The sequence below is a fragment of the Ambystoma mexicanum genome, chromosome 6p, assembly GCF_040938575.1.
Source record: "Ambystoma mexicanum isolate Mex_15411 chromosome 6p, UKY_AmexF1_1, whole genome shotgun sequence".
In the NCBI taxonomy this organism is placed as follows: domain Eukaryota; kingdom Metazoa; phylum Chordata; class Amphibia; order Caudata; family Ambystomatidae; genus Ambystoma; species Ambystoma mexicanum.
Window position 1 is genome coordinate 1,531,063,460 of NC_090935.1, and position 21,032 is coordinate 1,531,084,491.

Sequence of the window (21,032 nt, forward strand, 5' to 3'; positions counted from 1 at the left end):
TACTTTCAAAGACAATGAAGAAGACCAAGAAGATGAGGTAGAGGAAGTGCCTACTTATAGCACCAAGATCGAATCATGGGTGTGCCAGTTCTTTGCTACTGTTGGGACTGTACCAAAGGCTAAAGCTACCAAAGTGAAATGCACTGAGTGCAATTTTGTAGTCAGTCGCAGACTACCTGGACAGTACTCCTACGGGACCACCTCCATGGCCACCACACCAAATCCAATGACCGCAATGTTCTTAGAAAGGTTATTCCTTTCTTAGCAAGTAGTAAGCTGTCTTCCTCCACCTCATCTTCCTCAACAAATACTGTAACCACACAACCTGATGTCTGCGGGCATTGGCTCGTTATAAATAAATAAATAAGGAGGGCTACGGACCATTATCGTCCATTGCAGCCCCTGAAATGGGGGATAAAGGCCATTAGCACCCCTTGTTCCCAAAGCCGGAACCCAGGGTGCTAATACAGATTTGTCTTCCTATAGCGCGATGCCTGCGGCGTCCCGCTGTAAGAAGGAAGGTTTATCCTTCCTACAGCGGGACGCCTGCAGAGTCCTGCTGTAGGAAGGAAAATCTTTTTCCAGGACAGCCAACATGGAAAGAGAAGGCGGGGCTCCGTACACAGCCCCTGCTCCCTTTCCATGGCAGCCTGCAAAACCCTATGAACATATTACCACAAGCACTTTTTTTCCCTTTCAAACCTATCCTACCTTCGAAAAACTTTACCACATAGCCGGTCCCAGGTAGACATAGCCACTTTAACACCATTTTTCATCCCGAGCGGTAATGGCCAGTAGCCAGATTGTCCGCGTCAGGACCTTACGCCATTACCAAGAGAATCTGGCTACTGCCCAGGGCCACAGGCTATACCTCAGTCACCAAAGGTATATGACTATTTTTTATACCTACATTATTACACTTGTCAAAAAATAAAACACTGGCACATTTGCAAAACCATGCTTTAATGTCCTTGCCAATGCTCCTCACGAGATTGCTCGAAATCCGCCCATGTTTTATTTTTTAAAAAGTGTCAAAATGTAGGTACATACAATAGACATATGACTTAGCCCCCACTTGACAAAATCCATTCAGTCTTTACACAAACATTGGAGGTTGGGTCTATAATCTTTCTCAAAACCTTTGTCCACATTTGTCAAATAGCAACAAAGTTATAAGCCATCTAAAAATATTGAGACCCCCCTCTAATTTTGCCCCCTCTTGATAAAATCCCACCAAACTTTAGAAAACCATTTATATCTAGATCCAAAATCATTTTGCCAAATTTTGTGCAGATTCGTCAAATGACACCACATTTATATGCCTTTACAATATTTTGGGACCCCCCTGTCTAATTCTGCCCCCTCTTGATGAAATCCCACCAAACTTCGAAAAAACATTAATATCTAGATCTATTATCAGTTTGCCAAATTAAGTGTAGATTCGTCACATGGCACCTCATTTATAAGCCTTTACATTATTTTGGGTCTCCACCTCTAATTTTTCCCCCTCTTGACAGAATCGCACCAAACTTTGTAAACTCATTCGGGATTAGATCAGGAATATAATTGCAAAATTACATGCAGTTCCGTTAAGTGGCGCCAAAGTTATAAGCCATCCAAGAACTGCTTTTCACCAAACCAGTAATGCAGAGGTGTTTGCGAACTTTCGCAGGACTGTCCGCGAACATCCGAACTGTTCGCAGACTTTTGCGGTGAAAAAGACCAATTTTTTGCCTCTTACAGCCATATCCTATCCTCATCACCCCTCACCTCCCCAGCAATTATTTGATAAGTTTGACAAGTGCAATGGTGTGTATTTTAATATGTTTTTACTGCGATGTTTTTACTGCCGATGTCTGCGAATCCAAGATGGCGGCATTTCCAAAAATCTGACGCACCTCACGTTTCATTCTAACCAATCAGCGAACACGTCGGGTGTCCGCGGACCTGACGCAAGCCGATTAACCAATCGGTGTACTGTCCGCGGAGCTAACAGGGAAGTGTGTCCGCGGAGCGGACATAGATATCACTAATTTTTTTTACTTACTTTTTGGTCGTTTTTAAAAAAACTATTGGACGGATTTACACCAAATTAACAAAAGCACGCTTTTGGGACCAAGCCGCCGCTCCTGCCGCAAATTTGGTGAAAATCCGTTCAGCGGTTTGAGCTGTAGGCGTGAGCAAAGTTTTTTCCCTATAACTTTGCCCCCCCACCTGGAACAAACCTCACCAAACTTTGCAAAAAAAATGCAGAGTGGGCCATATACTTTTTTTTGCAAAGTTTGGTGAAGATTCGTCCAGGGGGAGCGAAGTTATAAGCCGCCCAAAAAGTGCTCTTCCTATGGGATTAGCAGCTTAACCATAACTACACAGCCACTACCGTAGATAGTAGTAAAACGCGTCAGGCTGCCGTCTGGCAAAGAAAACTCTCACTGGGCGAATTCAATGGATTTTTTAACTGCTGCAAATGAAAAATAAAGGTTGTTTTATAAACATACAACCGAAGTTGCAGTGTTTGCTGTTGGCTGTCCGTGACCATTATTTGTCATTTTGGAACACTTTTGTGTGTGGAGTGCTGCTCGCTTGAACAGTGTCTTTAGATGCCGTTCTCATTTGAAATATATATATCTTACTCTATTCATGTATTAATACTCACCTTCATTTTTTTCAGCCTGGTAAATACCTGGTGGTAATTTTTGCTCTTCCAGGTGAACTACCATCCTTTCCGTATCCTACTGGATCAGACAGGGTGGTATTTCATAGGGAAGGTCACCCTCTTTGAGCAGGCCCCTACTGGGATTCTATTTACAGTCCAGACCTGACCATCTAGATTACGGTGGAGTCTCGAGTATTACGGCTTACGCAAGTACCTCACACCTTACCTTAATACTCTTAATTTTGGCTCTTACCCCACTTTTTCTTTGGGCTAATTCTGAGTCAAATCTATGGAGGTGTTTATCTTTCTGCCCCTTTCTATTAACAGGTTGGCCACCCATAACCCGGGATATAACCTTTCCCACAAATGGAGTAAAAGTGTCCACCACCAAGGTATGGTGTTGCCATTCCCCCACATGTACCAGTCTTCAAACTTGCAATTAACCCAGTTAACCCTAGTCTGGTTCCAAGAAATGTGGTTGCCTGGTCCATTCACCATAAAATCCTGGGCACAACCAGCTATTTGATTTTCCAAGTGGAATTTAAACCCAGTAGTAAGGAAATGATGGTCGCTTAGGGTTGTTGGGATGATCCGCAATGGCAAACTCCACCCTGACAAACCTTCATCTATGAATATGTAATCAATAGTGGAGCCAGTATGTGTGCTTTGCCAAGTATGTTATCCACTAGGCTTCATCGGCGACCCTTCGTTTAACATACAAAGACCCAAGCCCTCAAGACACTTCAACCATTTCCAGTCACACACCCCTCTGTTATTATTTTTTGAAGGACAAGAGGATGCATTTAGATCCCCCGTCAAGATCACCATGCCTCCCGGAATCACATCACGCCAGCTGTTCACAGTCGAGACAACAACCTTCAACATGACATCTAGTGAACAAACCCCCTTATGCCAATACATATTTATCACAAGGCTATTGACCACCAGGTTCACAACCTTCATTTTCAGCTGCATGGCAAGTAAACAAGTAAACCCTGCAAGCAATTGTCCACAAGTGAAATTTCCGTCCCCACAGAAAATCTAACAAGAGTCAAAAACCACCAGAGGGGCACACTAGTGCGTTTGCCTTTGCCAGTTGAGACACTCCAACAAATCCATCAGCATGTGCATCCTTCAGTAAGCAAGTCTCTTGTAACAATATGATACTATGGGATTTCAAACTTTTCCCCAGCTCTGAGTCAGTAAGGAGTTTATGGTGCCCCCTGGTATTCCGCAATAGCATTGTAAGATCTTCACGTTGTTGGGATGGAAATGAGCCTATCCCACCCCCCTAGGTGCTTCCAGGTAAGGCGAACATCATATGAGGTAATGTAACATACACGGTGGATCGATCCGCATTATCAGCAATGTGTAGAGGCACTGTAGCGCATAGAAGTAGATGTGCGACACTAGAAAGCCAACTACATTTTGTATTCGGCCCAAAAGGGATAAGATGATTCATGTTCTCTGCTCAATAGGCCTAATTCCTGCATGGCAGACTGACTCAGCAGAGCCCTGTTCCCACGGAAGTCCACTTCTCCCTCGTTCCTCCAGTGTTGCGAATATTTAGTATCTTCCAAAGGAATGCACCCTTTCAAGAGCGTGAGACAAAAACCAGGCTCCGCGCTGTGCCAATTCATCTCCACTAAACTGCCAGTAGGCCTCTAACCCCCACCGAGCCAGGCCAAAGCTAGCCCCACACCGCTGACTCGACCCCCACACCTTTACATTCCCTGATAAGCAAGCGACCCCCAGGTCACAACACTAATCAAGTGTCCACAGAGGATCTAAGCATGCACGGCTATATTTTTTTCCAACATAAAAACATATCCCTTGTAACACGAGGTACAGGGGGGGATAAATTAAAGATCAAAACCCAGGGTGGAGACCTTGAGTGGAGGAACTGCAGTATCAAAGAAGCCCTGAATATCTGGGTCAGCGTGACTGTGTTTTATCCTCCCTTCCCATGGCACCATTTCCGTGCCGCTCAGGTACCTTCCACAATGAGTTAATATTCCGGCTTAGCATGTCTAGTTTAGATAGGAATAACGTATTAATGTGTGGCCAACCTTCACTGCGAGGATGAGCCCAGCTGACCCACATGCATCCAGACCAACGGGAACAAACTAACCAATCACTGGCTGCCATCCCCTATGGAGTAGCCCCATGTGTAGGGTGCCTCTAATTAGTGGCATCCATTTGTACTGTATATTATGACGCATGTGGGGTTTTTAAGCCCCTGTTTGTGACTGAATAGACCAGAGCGCTCTCGAGCAGCAGAGTTCTTTGTTGATATTTGTATTCTGTACAATTAAATCTCCTGGCCTTTTTCCCTAGCAGGTTGTCTTTATTCTGGAGTGTGTGCAAAAAAGGGACTTTCCTTCCCCTTTTATACAAGATCCTGACGGGTATTTCCCTCTTTTCTAGGGGCCTTTAGAGAACCTGCCATCCAGGACCTGTCCTGTTCGGCTTCACTTTCTTGCTGAAAAGAATGTGTAGAGATGACCTCGCGCACTGATCCATTAGCTGCAACAAACCCATTTGGAAGAGATCTTATAGGAAGATTCACTTGATCTTGCCCCTTCATATCAGTTGATAATGAATACGGAGTCAAATCGAACCTGACTTGATGAAGTAACTGCAATTCCTGCAGGATCCAGTTAGCAACCACCTTTGAGTTTATGTAGATCGGGGCATGATTTGTCCAATATAGGTCAATGAAGTAGACTCTTGCGATATACCTTGTTGTTATTGCTTGCAATAGGAATACAGAACTAAAGAGCATTAAAATGTACATTCTGTTCAGAATTATTTCCCTATATTCAGGCAAAAGGCATTCCACAAGTATTTCATCATTTCCTGGTATAAGGGATTCAGAAGTATCCCCAATCTGCAAGGGAAAGAGGGCACTTTCAATTGGGCCATTGGGGGAGGTACTTGTTGTGCAAGACCAGACTCGGAACCTCTCGCGCCTCTCAAAAAAATATGCTCCATCTTTTGATTATTGTGACACCTTAACCCCTTTGGTACCTTGAAAGGCTGTTAGCTCCCCCAAATTCTGTGGCTTAAAGGATATAAATCTTGGAGGATCAAGCACCGGCTCTTGAAGTAATGCTTCCTTATACGTCCTGTAAGAATCTCCAGCTGTTGACAATAACAATTGCGGAACCGTTGGAGGTTTGCTTTGTTTTTCCTGCTCCTCACTCTGGCACTGCTGCTTTGGTGCCTTATTGATCGGCGAGTCACTTGCAGTGTAAACTCTTCCCCAGGGAGGGCCCAGGTATGCTCTGTCTGTACTGCTAATGAGGAAAATCTGTTCCCCGTTTTTATTGAGGCTAGCCTAGAGGGCTAAATCAACTGTGAAACAATCTCTCCTTCCCCTTCAGAGATATCCCCGTTAAGGGGTGCTGGATGGTCCTTCTCCCTCAGAATCATTTCAGAATCCACCATGACAGGTGAAGCAACAGTTGTTTCATCTTTCCTTACTGGTCGTGAAACAGATGGTGGGGCCTTGTGAGATTTTGCAGGGTGTTTCAGTTGCTGGTTTCTTTGCACAGTCATGACAGTGGGCTGGTTTACCAAAGTTCCTAAAATATTCCCTGAGGATTGCAATGGTTTTTTCCTGAGCACTTATTTTCCAGATGAAATTTCCGGATCTAGTTATTTGGCTTTTCCATGTCTGCGTGTGGTCTTTTGTGGAACTAATACTGGTGAATTTTCGCTGGGATTTGATGCAATCTCCAATGTATCTGCTGGGGCCTCTGAATTGATGGAGACCACTAATGTTTGTAGATCCAAGTCACCAGAGAGAATCAAATATTTTGAATGAGTGTCCATAATGACCATAGAGAAATTCTTAGAGCTACCACAGAACTTCTCCACTTGAATTCCCACAGTATTTAGGCCTTTTGTATCAAACCAGGGCTCAGTTCCCGTCCCTTTTTCCAAAGCTGTGGTGCTGGCACAAGGAAAATTCTCCCGTTGGTGCTGCAACCTTAATAATAATAAATAATTTAGCATTTATATAGCGCTGCGAACCCTCAGGCGTCTGAGCGCTGCTTATTATTACCCACGGTGTGTGGTGCTCATTTATCGACCTCGGAAGGATGAAAGCCTGAGTTTGGCCCTGCCGGGTTTCGAACCTGCATCAGCAGGCTCTGCACAGATATCAAAGGGAGCGCTCTATTTGCTGTGCTATCGGACTGGACCTTAGATTCGAATTTACTATGAGAAAGTCCTTGATCTTATTTTGAATGCCCACATTGTTGAATTTGAACAATAGTGATTCCAATAAAGGTGATTAATTTTTAGATTCCAATTTTAGTCCTTCATATAAGGACACTAAAACACTAAGTACCTGATTTATTTCCTCAATAATCACATTGCAATGCTTTTCAGAGCACTCAATCACTTTCTAGTCACCTGTCTTAACATTGTGGATAGACGTCTTGGCACAATGTCGGAGTGGAGAAATTAGAGGAGAATGAATCTTAGGTCGTCGATGGAAATGTCAGTAAGATCAGGTGATGCCAAGACTGTGTTTAGGTACCGGCTAACATCCACCAAATCCGCTTTCGATACTGTACTGCCTTATCTTGCATTCACTACTCCTAAATTGTGAGTGAGGGAAACATTTGACTTGTTGCGCCCTTGCGAGACACCAGCGGCCTCCCCTTTTGTTGGTCTGGGGGAAGGCTGCTTTCCTGTTGCAATAAAGTGACTCATGCCAAGGAAAAATAAAAAGTAATTCTTTCTGATGCAGTGTCCGCCCGGGAACTTATTTGTGGGCCAGTCACCAATACCTTTGCTGCAATTCAAGTCCTGTCTGGCTACCATACCTTCTTCTGCCCACAAAGGTCCCTCCCTTGGAGACAAGTGCAGAGGAAGATCTATTGCCATTTGAAGGAGGTCTGAGTCAGAGAAGAAGCAGTCCTGTGACATTTCAGCCTTGGGGAGTGATTTCAGTTCATACCCACTTTGGAGGTTGCACATGCAGAGAGGTAAGTACACACATGGGGATATGGACACACTCAGATTGTGCTTTCCAATTATAATCCAACAATGATGCAAATTATAGTGGCTCACTTACCACTCGAGATGTCGGTCAACACTCCCCTTGCTTCACTCGCCTAACTGCCGCACTGTGTAAGCACAATGCCTGAGCTCCACAACATGTTGTGTTGCATCCTTTGGTATTTTTCTTTTATACAATGTTTTGTGTTGACTGGCCCTGCCCCTTCATGGGGCAACAGTGCATGCAAGTTTTGCTTCTGAACTGTTTGGCAGTGTTTGGTCTCCACCTGCATTCAGCTCTAGTGCTTCTATCTAAGCCACGAAGTTAGGGCACAAATGTGTTTTAGTTTGTGGGCAACTTTGCACGCTTCTACACTGGTATCATAAAGTTGTACTGGGGCTCACACTTTGCCCATGCTACTGCATCCCTGTGATGACATCACCTAGGGGTGATCACATGCTACTGCATCCCTGTGTTGACATCATCTAGGGATGATCACAATCTCCTGATGGTGAAAATGGGAATTGAATAAGGAAAGATGGATTAGAACAAATTCTTTTAAAACAAGAATTGTATTTTTTTTAACTATACATTAGAAAAATGGATTCTCAAGAAAATCAACCAGTTAAATATAATTTGCCAATTCTTCCAAAGCAGGGCAGCCACGACCGCATATGATGTGAAATCCTACCTTTGCTGTTGAGAAGGTTTGCATGCCGGATATCCAGCTGTAGTGAATGACTGTCCATCGCTTGTACAGAATGCACCGACAGATATGTTCACCATGAGGAAAATAAATAACATCTCTGTGTGCCATAGGGCCACACACTTGCTCCCAGTGATGGTCTAGATTTCCTTTAAACAGTCCTTGCATTGCAGTAAGCACTTCTTAAGATACTAATGTGCCACCGGTAAAGGCGGTGTGCAGAGACAGTGATGAAAGATACTTTACCTAGAGTATAAAGAACCAGGATGAGAGGCAGCAGTAAGCCATTCTAATCATAACACTGTAACAGTTTATTCAAAGCAATACCACTGAAGTACTGATTTGCTGAAAGCAGAACTTAATAGTACCCGACAAAACTGCCCGTCATATTGACATCTGCAGATTCAAAGACTCATTCAGAATGGCCACAACGCTAACCCATGACACCCACAATGCATACTGATCTCTAAAGCTGGTGTATTAAAATCCTGCGCTACCTTTTCAGACATATAATAAGGTTAATTCTGATGGACTATTATATCAGTGTTGAAAAGCAAATCTGGAGCAATCAAACAGTGATTTACCAGTCAATCTAGTACAATTGTTGAAAAGACTCCCTCTGTTACTATTTGGATTGTGATGCCAAATAGGATCTCATCAGCCAGCACGGGCAACCTATATTACAGCTTTGGTGCTGATGAGATCCTAGAGGAGGAGGCTCCTCTTGCTATGTACAGTTCCCAAAGATGCTGGGGACAGAAGTCTCTCAGAGTTGTTAGATATATTTTTGGGCTATATTTAGTATCTTGTGGTATTTTGGTATGGTGGTAGTTTTCTTATCTCTTGGCAATATATTGTGGTAAACTTATTGGGGTATTTGTATAGTGGTGAGACTAATTTCAGAACACTGCCTATTCAATATTTCAGCAGGGTCACTAATGGTAAACAAGTACTGGACTTAGTACACTCTGAATAATTAGCTCACGCTCTGTGATATTTTATCTCTTATGCCCTTTTCGCTGTGTTTCAAAATACATTAAACATGCAAATGAAATACAAAACATTCATTCAGCATTTCATGGTAAACAATTTACTGTGACGAAGTTTGCTTTGAGATTTTTCTTACTGCACATTTTATATCTCTATGCATGCCAACTCAATGAGACTGATTGCAGAATAAATACACTGAGACTAAATTACCTTTTAAAATTATTTTTCTTTATCAGAAACTAGAAATATGCAAGCTACACAGAATGACATGTGCACCCACGTTGTAATTTAAAACCTAAACATGGTTTTCCTGCAATGGATTTCAACACTATCTGAGATAATGTGCAGAGCTCTGCCTGTTGTCGGCCTTGACTTCACAACAAAGCTGGCAGAGGCTATGTCACTCTGAATCGCAGCAAAACTTGGAGAAATACAATCACATTTTTAAATGCACGTTTAAATTATTATTATTAATGCAGCACCTAAAAATTAATTGAATTATTTAAGCTATGTTACTTAGTATTAAAACATCCACTTCAACACGCTCCTCAATTACTTGTATAATTACTTCAATCTGTTGGCGATATTCCCCGACTCAGTTTGGCAGTAACTGTTAGGCAGAAACCTATGCAGTTCCCTCTGGGACCACTGCAAAAGATTTAAGACTACAGGTGTTTGGCAGTAAACCCACTTGGTAGCAGTCTGTACCACACAGATTCACTTGGTAGCTGTGGCTGAGCAGTCAGACTTCCCTCAAGAAGAGTTAGGCAGTATACAGAGTATTCACAATAGGTCAAAAGAACACAGTAGAACAAGTAAACACTGACCAGGGCTTGGTGTAAAAGAGATATAATTATTTATTTAAAACCACATCTAGAAAAACACACAGGCACTAATAGTAAGCAATTCAAAAACAAAGGTCACTAAAAGATATACACTCCCTTAGAAGAATATTAGACAAGTCTTAAGTAAAGCCCCACTTATTTTCAGACAGCGGTGAGCGCTTAACGCAGATGGCACTCTAATAATTCGTTTTAAAAAGGGAGAAAAACAGAGAATAAATTGAAACAGGTCCCAACACTTTTACAAGAACACAACAAGAGAAGAAGGCAAAGTAAAACCGTGAAGTTAGAGTTCAGTAGGCTGGATCCACTTTAAGAGGATCAAACGAAATGTGTCCAAGGTCACACGGTTGCAGTGCACAAAAGTCTTGAAAAGGTTCAAAAAGAGTTGGACCAAAGAAAGGGACCAGTTAGAAGGTCAAGGCGGCCAGCCCAGTCCAGAAGGTTAAGGGGTTATTATTACCTTGTAGCAATCTTTAGAAAGGGAGGCCTGGCGGACATGGTACCTTAAAGTGGTGAGAATACTCCAATGGGGGCAGTTGTTCCTGGCAGCGGATGCAAGTCGGTGCTTCGTCCGGGGGAAGAGAGGATCTCGTCGGGGAGGAAGACAGGAGTCCGTTGCATTGCCAGGGAAGAAACCAGCCGCGGAGTTTCTCAGGTAAAAGGAGCGGTCCTTTGATTTGCGGTCCAGTGGTAAGTGGCTATCCAGTTGCCGGGTTGCTTGGCACGGGCAATTCGACCACAAGCCAGCCTGGGGTGCGAAGAGAAGAAGGTAAACTGGTTGTGCCCACCAGTCAGGGAAGAAGCCTCTCCAGCCGGGAGATGTTCTCTGTCGTCGGGAAGTGGTGAGTCGGTTCCGCAGTGCTCCACCGGTGGTGTTGTCGTGGTAGGTCGGCTCAGCTTCTCCCTCGTCGGATTCTCAGGTCCTGTGGCGACTTCTGAAGTTCCAGTCCCCAAAGCCCTGCTTTTATGCAGCACACCCCATTCACTCAGCCTAGCTGTCAATCAAACATGCTAAGTGGTGAGCCGGCCGGCTCACCACTTGGGCCAATCACACAAGAGTGCGACTTGAGTTACCAAGGTAACTCAGTCCAGGGTGCCTAAACCCCCTCCCACACCCCCTGTGGCACCCAGATAGAGTGGCACCACTTTTGGAGGCTTCTGTGGAGAAGCCCGCCAAAAAGTGGAACAAAGGGCTCGACTTGGGTTGGAGTCACGGAAGAGAACACAAACCCCATTTTAGAATCGAGTCCTGGCAAAAAATACCAACCAGCGAATTAATATTAAATAAATAAACCGGCGGTATGTTCGAGGCTATGAGAATTAAATAATTAAAGTTGGTAGCCTCGAACAATGGGAAAATCCCATAGGGATATTTTCGCGGTCGAATATAAAAAGTAGTATCCACTGTCACCAGCCAAAACTTGATCAGGGGGGACAGAGACGTGCCCCCTCGACTAACAGACCCCGGGGCAATCGAATTGCCCCGACCAGTACGTCCACAATATGATGGTTTGTACTGGTTTCTGTTAATAATTTGGGACTAGAAAAGCCAATGGTGACTTTACATGCCCTGGGAGACAGTAGTCAGTCCCAGGGTATGGAGTCCATGGAGGGGTGTCACTATGACACCCCTGTGTCACTGCACGGAGGGTGCTGTGTAACACACATAGCAAAAACACATGAGACCCTATGGAGTAAAGGACCTCATAGCCCATAAAACACATTAACAGTCAAAGTAACACCATAAATCATGTCCAAGAGTGGGAGAAAAAAGAATCTCACTCTTGGCAGGAGAAAAAAACAAACTCCAGAAATCCAGCAAAGCTGCTGGGGGACTCACTAGGTTAGGAAATTCAGCCTAAAGAGAGAATTCTCCCTAACAGTAACCCACAAAGTCCTTCCCCAGTCTTTCTGCTTGCCTCGCACAGGGTCATTCACAGATAAGGATTCTCGGGACTGCAGCACTTCTAAGGACTGCAACCCAGGAGAGAGACATACAGCCTGCAGTACTGCAGACAGTCAGCAAGAACACAGGAGACTCAGGGGCCGATTCATGGAACAAACGTGCGCCAAAAACCTACGCGCAAGCAGGCGCAAGCAGGCGCAAGCGGAAAAAAAGAGGCGCACGCGATTCATGGAAGTCCCTGCGCGTGTTTACCTCGGGATGTGCGCCAAACCCGTGCATGGCGCACACGTCACTGCAGCATCCCAAAAGACGTGCGCGACGTGCACAGTGAAAGCGCACAACCTCGGCGCTTACACCAGAAAGGGGGCGGAACACGGGGCGTAACGCGCGGAATGGGGAACAACTCGCGAAAACAAGGGCGTAACTGGGGATGTACTGCAGGGAAGCAGACGGAACGCCCACACGCACCCGAACCACACGTATTCATGGAACCGAATAGGGCAAAGCCACGCACAGCGAAAGACACGCACAAGCCTGCACAAGCCGATACACGTCCGCCACACGAAGGCAGGCGGTAGCGTCCCTGCGCATTACAAAAGTGGCAACATACAGCAATTGTGCGAGCGGGGCACGTGTATTTCGGGGTTGCGCGGGAAGTTACACACGCGATTGAGCGGGATACGTGTATTCCGGGGGTTCGCGGGAAGTCACACACGCGATCGGGCCTGGGGGAGCGTGCTACGTGTATTTCAGGGGTTCGCGTGAAGTTTCTCACGCGAGTCCCCAAAGCCCTGCTTTTATGCAGCACACCCCATTCACTCAGCCTAGCTGTCAATCAAACATGCTAAGTGGTGAGCCGGCCGGCTCACCACTTGGGCCAATCACACAAGAGTGCGACTTGAGTTACCAAGGTAACTCAGTCCAGGGTGCCTAAACCCCCTCCCACACCCCCTGTGGCACCCAGATAGAGTGGCACCACTTTTGGAGGCTTCTGTGGAGAAGCCCGCCAAAAAGTGGAACAAAGGGCTCGACTTGGGTTGGAGTCACGGAAGAGAACACAAACCCCATTTTAGAATCGAGTCCTGGCAAAAAATACCAACCAGCGAATTAATATTAAATAAATAAACCGGCGGTATGTTCGAGGCTATGAGAATTAAATAATTAAAGTTGGTAGCCTCGAACAATGGGAAAATCCCATAGGGATATTTTCGCGGTCGAATATAAAAAGTAGTATCCACTGTCACCAGCCAAAACTTGATCAGGGGGGACAGAGACGTGCCCCCTCGACTAACAGACCCCGGGGCAATCGAATTGCCCCGACCAGTACGTCCACAATATGATGGTTTGTACTGGTTTCTGTTAATAATTTGGGACTAGAAAAGCCAATGGTGACTTTACATGCCCTGGGAGACAGTAGTCAGTCCCAGGGTATGGAGTCCATGGAGGGGTGTCACTATGACACCCCTGTGTCACTGCACGGAGGGTGCTGTGTAACACACATAGCAAAAACACATGAGACCCTATGGAGTAAAGGACCTCATAGCCCATAAAACACATTAACAGTCAAAGTAACACCATAAATCATGTCCAAGAGTGGGAGAAAAAAGAATCTCACTCTTGGCAGGAGAAAAAAACAAACTCCAGAAATCCAGCAAAGCTGCTGGGGGACTCACTAGGTTAGGAAATTCAGCCTAAAGAGAGAATTCTCCCTAACAGTAACCCACAAAGTCCTTCCCCAGTCTTTCTGCTTGCCTCGCACAGGGTCATTCACAGATAAGGATTCTCGGGACTGCAGCACTTCTAAGGACTGCAACCCAGGAGAGAGACATACAGCCTGCAGTACTGCAGACAGTCAGCAAGAACACAGGAGACTCAGGGGCCGATTCATGGAACAAACGTGCGCCAAAAACCTACGCGCAAGCAGGCGCAAGCAGGCGCAAGCGGAAAAAAAGAGGCGCACGCGATTCATGGAAGTCCCTGCGCGTGTTTACCTCGGGATGTGCGCCAAACCCGTGCATGGCGCACACGTCACTGCAGCATCCCAAAAGACGTGCGCGACGTGCACAGTGAAAGCGCACAACCTCGGCGCTTACACCAGAAAGGGGGCGGAACACGGGGCGTAACGCGCGGAATGGGGAACAACTCGCGAAAACAAGGGCGTAACTGGGGATGTACTGCAGGGAAGCAGACGGAACGCCCACACGCACCCGAACCACACGTATTCATGGAACCGAATAGGGCAAAGCCACGCACAGCGAAAGACACGCACAAGCCTGCACAAGCCGATACACGTCCGCCACACGAAGGCAGGCGGTAGCGTCCCTGCGCATTACAAAAGTGGCAACATACAGCAATTGTGCGAGCGGGGCACGTGTATTTCGGGGTTGCGCGGGAAGTTACACACGCGATTGAGCGGGATACGTGTATTCCGGGGGTTCGCGGGAAGTCACACACGCGATCGGGCCTGGGGGAGCGTGCTACGTGTATTTCAGGGGTTCGCGTGAAGTTTCTCACGCGATCGGGCCTGGGGGAGCGGGCTACGTGTATTTCAGGGGTTCGCGTGAACTTTCTCACGCAATCGGGCCTGGGGGAGCGTGCTACGTGTATTTCAGGGGTTCGCGTGAAGTTTCTCACGCGATCGGGCCTGGGGGAGCGGGCTACGTGTATTTCAGGGGTTCGCGTGAACTTTCTCACGCGATCGGGCCTGGGGGAGCGTGCTACGTGTATTTCAGGGGTTCGCGTGAAGTTTCTCACGCGATCGGGCCAGGGGGAGTGGGCTACGTGTATTTCAGGGGTTCACGTGAACTTTCTCACGCGATCGGGCCTGGGGGAGCGTGCTACGTGTATTTCAGGGGTTCGTGTGAAGTTTCTCACGCGATCGGGCCTGGGGGAGCGTGCTATGTGTATTTCAGGGGTTCGCGTGAAGTTTCTCACGCGATCGGGCCTGGGGGAGCGGGCTACGTGTATTTCAGGGGTTCGCATGAACTTTCTCACGCGATCGGGCCTGGGGGAGCGGGGTACCACTCACCGTCTGCCTTGCGTGTAGAAGAACACGTAGCCAACACCCGCTGTGAAGTAATAGCGTGTGAACCCCAACGGATGGAAAACACACGCACCGCACAAAAAGCACGTACAGAACATAAATGCACGCAGGAACACCAAGCCCTGCCAGGGCAACGCCCGTGCGCAAAACGTCACAGACGCGCTTACGCTGCAAGGGCCTTGGGTCCAATGAAATCGCATACGTGTCCTGACGCGCTTACGCGCTAAGGGCTTTTCCTCGATTTTCACGCTGACGTGCAGGATTTTCACGTGCCAAATCACTCCGTATCAAGCTGGCCACGCGAAAACACACGGAAGACCACGCTCCTGCCCAGAAGGCCGAATCACTGCCCCCCAGTGCCCCGAGCAGCCTCCCATGTGCCATCTGCTGCTGCCTGCCTGCCTGCCTGCTGCCACCGTGCCCTGCCATTTGGCGCCTGCACATCAGCCATCTGCAGGTGTCCAGTTGCTGTGTCCACCCCTGCTGGAACAGAAGACTCCCGACTCGGATAACATCGCTCCACAGCCCAGCCCCAGGACCCAGTTGCCCACCCACTCCTGCCCCTGGGGTTGCCATGTCGGGCACATCAACATCTGGCACCAGTGGCAACCCCCAGCCAGAGGGGCAGAGGGGCACCAGCTTCACTGCCACCGAAGTTGGTGTCCTGGTGGAGCAAGTCCTGGGGCAGTATGATGCCCTCTTCGGATCGTCCCGCGCCAACAAGGAAGGACGGGACAGGATCTGGGCCGACTGTGTGGTTGCCATCAACGCGCAGGGGGTGGCAACCCGCACCATCCAGAAGGTCAAGAAGTTCTGGGAAGACTTGAGGTCCAGGACCCTCATGAAGGCCCGGCGCCTCGTGGAGGGGGGCCGGGGCCGCATGAGTTCCAGCCAGTTGAGGGTCCTGGAACGCGCACACCCAGCGCTCCACGCCCAGGTCCTTGAGAGGGAGACCCGTCTGGAGTTGAGCGGTAAGTGGCCAAGCATTGCTGTGTGAGACAGGGCATGTTGCAGTGTGCTGGTTGTCTGATACTTGCCTGTATGTGTGACATAGGCCATGTACGCATGTATGTGTGCAGGGACATCATGGGAATGCATGTGCGACCTGTAATGTGTGAACCGCACGGTTGTTGCATGTGTTTGAATGCGACATGGGGAGCCCTGTGCAGATTGCACACATGAGAGCATGGCAGTCTCTGTTCCTGGACATGGGTGGGGGCGAGGGATGGGTGCTGATGCCAGATACATATGTGGTATCCATGTCTGTGTGCCTGACCTGCGTGTCTGTGACTTGTGAGTGCCATGGGTGCATGACACATGTCTGTGACAATGTACAGATTCACTGATGCAGCCTAGTCATCCTTGTATGCACTGTGATTGGGGTGTACGGGGCCAGATGGATGTGACTGAGGTGAAGTGTGTGCATGTGATAGGCATGACCCATGATGCATGTGAGTCCCATTACATTGAATGATTCGAGAGTCCATTGGACATGCATTGAAATGTCCATGGCACGCACCATGACTGTCACTGTGTGTGTTTTGCCTGGACTGACACATGTGTTGTGGTGTGACATGATTGAAGTGTACTTTGACAGTGGCACTCATCTGCTATTGCTTCCTGTCTAGGGGACCATTTTACAGTACCCTGATGCTTGTGTTCTATGTCTCCCTCTACGCAGCGGCTAGTGAAGGAGAGGGCGGAGACGGCGCTGTGGAGCAAGGCGGCGGGGATGCCCCCACGGCTGCAGTGGAAGGGGTGGGTGAGCCCCCACAGGGGCCTGCTACGGCGGTAGACGGTGAGGAGCCATCCAGGTTGGTGGTTTCCACAGAGGAGGAGGAGGCCGCCACTGAGGCGCACATGGGGCCTGGTGGGGGCATCCCTGCTGGTGCAAGTGGTGCAGTCCAGGGGCAGGGGCAGGAGGCAGCACAGGTCACCGTGGAGGGGCCTGTGCATGTCGCTGTCCCTGAACCTGTGGGTGCACCACCTTGCACCAGCAGGGATGCCCCATCCCAGGCCCGTCTGCAGGTAGAGGGGATGTCCATGTCATCTGACTCCCCTCCACCTGCGGACGAGGGGACCCCTGGCCGTGTGGAGAAGGTCCTGATTGGGGTCGCGATGCGCACGGCTGTGATTCGTGATGCCGTGCGTGCTTCCCAGGGGGAGCACGCACGTCATCACGAAGAGCACCGTGAGAACGTGGCCCAATTGGGATCGGCCATGTTCGGGGGTTTCCTGCATGTGTTGGCCAATCTGGCGGCCCTCTCCTCCTCTGTGGAGACCATACGCCAGTCGTTCTCCTTGCCGTCTTCCACCCCAGATGCCACCAGGGCCCCCTGTGGACCTGCCCTGACCAATGCAGCCAGCTCGGTGGGGATCCCATCCCTGCCACAGTCGGGAGTCAGAGGTCCAGCAGGGGTGGACAACACAGCAACTGGACCCCAGCAGATGGAGGATGTGACGGCATCATCGGGCAGGGCACGTGCATGACGGCGTCAGTGGTTTCCATCATCCTGGATGCCGTCTTGCTGGCAGAGGCAGTGGCGTCGGAGGCAGCAGCAGGCTCGACGTGGGAGGCAACATGGCTCGGGGCCATCAAGATCAGAGGGGCAGGCATCGGCCGGAGGGCAGGAGAACCCTGGGATGGTAGTGTCTTCCGTGTGGGAGCAGTTGGTCCAGCGGATAGGTGCGGAGCGGCAGCGGGCGGAAGAGGAGCGGCTCACCATGGTCAGGGAGGAGTTCTCCATGCGTCGGGCGTTGAGGCGGGCTGAGTGCCTCGAGGAAGCTCGCAGGGAGTTTGAGGTGAACATGGGGTTAACCCTGCGAGACCTCGGGGCCAGGACAGAGTCCCGCCTCCAGGACATCGACATGGAGTTCGATGATGCCCTGGCCGGCAACATCACAGAGTGAGCCGCAGGACTTGCCCGCTGCCATTGTATATAGTTATATAGTTAGTGGTAGGTTTCCTTTTAATTATTTTTTTTTAATTTGGTTGCGATTGGACAATGCGCCACTTTTTTGTATATAGTTCAGTTTTTAGTTAGTTGACATAGTTAGGTTTCATTTGGTTGGGCTCATGGACCCGGGATTGTCTTGTAAATAGTTCTTCTATGGATTTTTTGATTTTTTGGATTTTTTTCCTTGGACATTCATCTTCTTTTTGTTGTTTTGCTTTGTGGTTTTTCTAATTTCATTTCCATTCTAATTGATTTTCAATACATTTTTATTTTCATCCTTCAATGTGTCGTATCATCTCATTACTTTCATGCATGTCATGTTGGTTGTTTTGACATTCACTTGCAGCCATTGTGTGTGACAGACATGTGTTCATTTGCATTATTTACATTGGGTGTGTAACATGTAATTGCCTTTGATATGTGGGTGGATGTGATAGTTGGTTGGGCCTTTTGGCAGGGGAGGATGGCCATTACGGACATGATTGGGGATTGTTGGGACCCAGGTGCAGGGGGGCATGGATGGGACATGGGCGAGGGCCTGGTGGAGGGTGCCCCGCAATGCTGGGGGGGTGGGGGTGGTGGGGGACATGAGTTGGACATGGGTGGGGGCCTGCTGGCAGGTGCCCCACAGTGCTGGGGGTGGGGGTGGTGGGGGACATGAGTTGGACATGGGTGGGGGCCTGCTGGCAGGTGCCCCACAGTGCTGGGGGGTGGGGGTGGTGGGGGACATGAGTTGGTGTTCATTAGTTCAAGGAGACATGTGCCTTTGCTGGGGGGCATGCCCATGTTGGGTGGGCTGCCTGCGGGACATGACCAGGGATGCAAGGTAGTCCCCTGTGGTGTGGGCTGCCTGCAGGGGCCGTGGAGGGTGTACAGGGAACACCTGGGAGGGCCCACACTGTCAAATCACATGTAGGACTCCCCGGCACCCCTGAAATACACGTACCCTGCTGAAATCGCGTGTAGTACTTCCCGCGCACCCCTGAAATACACGTACCCTGCTGAAATCGCGTGTAGAACTTCCCGCGCACCCCTGAAATACACGTACCCTGCTGAAATCGCGTGTAGAACTTCCCACGCACCCCTGAAATACGCGTACCCTGCTGAAATCGCGTGTAAAACTTCCCGCGCACCCCTGAAATACACGCGCCCAGGCTATTCGCGTGTGAAACTTCCCGTGCACCCCTGAAATACACGCGCCCAGGCTATTCGCGTGTGAAACTTCCCGCGCACCCCTGAAATACACGCGTCCAGGCTATTCGCGTGTATAACTTCCCGCGCACCCCTGAAATACACGCGCCCAGGCTATTCGCGTGTAAAACTTCCCGCGCACCCCTGAAATACACGCGCCCAGGCTATTCGCGTGTAAAACTTCCCGCGCACCCCTGAAATACACGCGCCCAGGCTATTCGCGTGTGGAACTTCCTGCGCACCCCTGGAATACACGCGCCCAGGCTATTCGCGTTTGAAACTTCCCGCGCACCCCTGAAATACACGCGCCCAGGCTATTCGCGTGTGAAACTTCCCGCGCACCCCTGAAATACACGCGCCCAGGCTATTCGCGTGTGAAACTTCCCGCGAACCCCTGAAATACACGTAGCCCGCTCCCCCAGGCCCGATCGCATGAAAAAGTTCACGCGAACCCCTGAAATACACGTAGCCCGCTCCCCCAGGCCCGATCGCGTGAAAAAGTTCACGCGAACCCCTGAAATACACGTAGCCCGCTCCCCCAGGCCCGATCGCGTGAAAAAGTTCACGCGAACCCCTGAAATACACGTAGCACGCTCCCCCAGGCCCGATCGCGTGAGGAACTTCACGTGAACCCCTGAAATACACGTAGCCCGCTTGCCGTGCTGGTACAGGGTTAGCGCAGCCCTTTGCGCTGGATTGGGGATTTTGATGGCTTTTCCCTGCGCGGAAGGCATTCTTGGGGGCGTAACTGGCGCTGCTGGAAGGTCGCTGCGCCACTGTGCGCCACGGCTGGTTTTGGTGGCTGGAATCCATGAATACGCTGTGCGCGGAAATGGGTTTTGGCGCACGCGGCTGGCGCAGGGATTCGCACGCGCACACTGTGCGCCAGCCGCGTGCGCCACTTGTGCGCTGAATTCTATGAATTACCCCCTTAATCTCTCAGGAACCAGCCCTTACTTCCGGCCTTCTGCTCCCTTCGTCAGTGAGTGAGAAAATGACCCAGCCCTCTCTGCCTCAGACCCTTTTCTAAAACCCATGTGTCACTCAAAAAAGCACCTCCCCTTGATAAATGAAAATAGCACCCGATTCCCCCTGTGCCTTTACCCGAGATGCAAACTGCATCGCTGAAGAGAAATTGTTGCATCCCTCTAACGCTTCCTTCCCCGAGACAATGCAATATCTTTAGCAGAACAGATCTCACATTCCACACTTTATAACACAGTGCAGCTTCAAACCTGCACGTTTATATCATTTTCCTTTTCCTTTTTCCATTTCCAGAGCATCGTGCATTTCCATCAATCTGCATCCAGTTTATCATGGACTGGTTTGCACTAAATGTTATTATGGGAGTTATATCTTACATGGGTAAGGTAAATTAGTATGTTAGTTTCATGTTAGTTTTATTTTCTCAGTGCAACTCAGCCCATTAAAATAGCATTGTTGAGTAAAGTAATTATTTTCTATCATGTATTCTATGCATTGGCATCTATTTAGATTCAGCCTGAGTCTCATCCCCTTGAATCACATATATGAGTCTCACACCCTTGGCACTAATTCAAATTCAAACCTTTGCAAAAATGTGGATGATGAAATGCGGAGCTTACATTCCAACAGAGTGGATTCAGCTTTCAGTAACCTGACAAGGGCCCACAGGCACTGGGGTGCAATCAGGAACAATGCAAAAAAGATTGAATGCTCAGAATATTGCATGAACAATGTAGAGA

At 48.7% G+C, this 21,032-nt stretch overlaps 1 protein-coding gene across 3 annotated transcripts in view; it reads right to left on the reverse strand.

The window, feature by feature from the left end:
* Positions 1-21,032, reverse strand: part of LOC138511080 (abnormal spindle-like microcephaly-associated protein homolog) — a 200,859-nt gene that overhangs the window by 107,195 nt on the left and 72,632 nt on the right. The gene's annotated exons all lie outside the window — the stretch shown is intronic.